The sequence below is a fragment of the Aplysia californica genome, unplaced genomic scaffold (assembly GCF_000002075.1).
Source record: "Aplysia californica isolate F4 #8 unplaced genomic scaffold, AplCal3.0 scaffold00024, whole genome shotgun sequence".
Taxonomy (NCBI): domain Eukaryota; kingdom Metazoa; phylum Mollusca; class Gastropoda; order Aplysiida; family Aplysiidae; genus Aplysia; species Aplysia californica.
In genome coordinates this window covers 831,907-834,124 of record NW_004797294.1, presented here as the reverse complement: position 1 = coordinate 834,124, position 2,218 = coordinate 831,907, and positions in this window count along the sequence as shown.

Below are 2,218 nucleotides of genomic sequence, written 5' to 3'. Positions count from 1 at the left end.
AGCCTACTCTTTTCGATTTTAGACCACCAAGGGATCTTTAACATGCGCAACTTGCACACGGGTCCTCGAGAAGGCCTAGGCCTAACCCTAACCCTAACCCTAACCCTAACCCTAACCCTAACCCTAAGGAGGAGTCAAGGAATAGCAGTAGAAAAGCTGCAGAAAGAGTCAGGAGCCCAGAGGAGGGGGCAAAGGAGGTGAGGGGGTGGGGGCAGAAAGTGGAAATGAAAGCAGACAACAGAACATTGATAGAAAGCAGGAAAGGAGGTGAAAGGAGACAATTTTAGAGAAGAAAATTTTAAGGTCGTTACCCGGATTCGAACCCGGGACCTTTGAATGAGAGGACAGCAGATTCGAACCCGGGACCTTTGAATGAGAGGACAGCACCTCTAGGCCACGAGAGCCCCCTCTGGCAGTATACCCTAACCCTAACCCTAACCCTAACCCTAACCCTAACCCTAACCCTAACCCTAACCCTAACCCTAACCCTAACCCTAACCCTAACCCTAACCCTCCCTTGCTCGGACAATCTTCGATACCTCCCTTGTATATTCACTGCAAACTTGCAAGTCGATACCATCCATCCTTTATGTCTTTGTTCGATACATCCCTGCCTCTAGTACATTATTATTTAGCGTTACCATGTGATTATTCGATCTCTTGCCAGCTCATTGTTTGAACATATCAGTTCATTGTTTGAACCTATCCATATGTCACTACTCGATACCTCTATAAGCTCATTATAGCTAATTTTTCGATACCTTTGAAACTCATTTATCGATACCACATTTGCCTATTCATTCACTACCATACGGTCTCCCTAGCTTGCAATCGTTATTTGATACCTCCTTTATCCGATATCCCTCTATGCGATCATTACTTGTTTTAACTTAAATGACTAATCAATACCAATTTGAAACTTTCAATACTATTATCAGAGTTTTGTTATAGTTATCACCGTTTAGTCTCAAAGATTCGATACCAGCCTCATGCGTGCTTTTAATTTGACATTTTTAAATTTACTAATTATTTCATTAGATAATTCCTAGGTGTCATCATTCGACCTTGGCAGTATTCGCTTCGTATACATAGTAACAAACAAGACACAATGCTTAAGTCACAAACAAGTCACAGTCTTTGGATGTTACTCTTCAATACTAACTGTGACCTTCAAGTCTAGTTATTCGATCTTTTGTTGTTTGCTTTTTGCTGATTGATATTTTTAATTTATCACCCAATTTAATGAACAAGTAGAATGCCGCAATAGTGACGAGCATACGACGTGAAGTGAACTGTAGAGACAAGGGACTAGGGACCAGGGACCACCTTACATGTCATATTCATTTTATCAAGTATCTCAATTCGTTTATATAGTCGGTGTACCAACAGTTATATTTTATTATGGTTTTGTTTAGAATAGTTTCTGTCATTTTGTTCATTTTGAAAAATGTGCTTTCTAAGGGCTTATTAAGGTTTGAAACATTTCCTAATATTTCGACATTCAAAAGGTTTGCTAAATTGTAATTTGTCTTTCACTTATTGAAACGTCTTTTCTGTTATTTCTGTTTACTGTTGTTTAACAAGACGTTTTAAGGTAATTGTTTCCCTTACTAAAGGAGTTATTTCGGGTTGCTGTTACTTACTTCAGGAAAGACGACTCCTCTAGTATTGTGACTGATTGTTCTACTTTCAAAACCAACTGTTGTTTATCTTTTAAGTCTGAAACATTTTATTTGTCAGGTGATGTTGTGTTATAAATACAAACTTCTAGGCCAAACGATCGGTTAATGAGACTCGTGGAGCAAGAGCTGGAGATGAAGGGAAATGACTGAGGAAATGGCTTTTGACAGAATACTTTACGAAGATTTATGGAACCTGGAGCCTTTATCCAATTATTCTATTTATTAATACGTGTGAACTCTCCGTCTCTCCTGCCCGCACTCCGCTGCTTTCTCTCTTTGTCTTTCTCTATCTTTCTCTCTCTGTCTTTCTCTCTCTCCCTATCTTTCTCTCTCTGTTCTCCCCTCTGTCTATCTCTCTGTCTCTCTTCCCCCCTCTCTCTCTCTCTCTCTCTCTCTCTCTCTCTCTCTCTCTCTCTCTCTCTCTCTCTCTCTCTCTCTCTCTCTCCCTCTCTGTCTGTCTGTCTGTCTGTCTGTCTGTCTGTCTGTCTGTCTGTCTGTCTTTGTCTCTCTCTTTCGCTGTGTCTCTGTGTGTATGC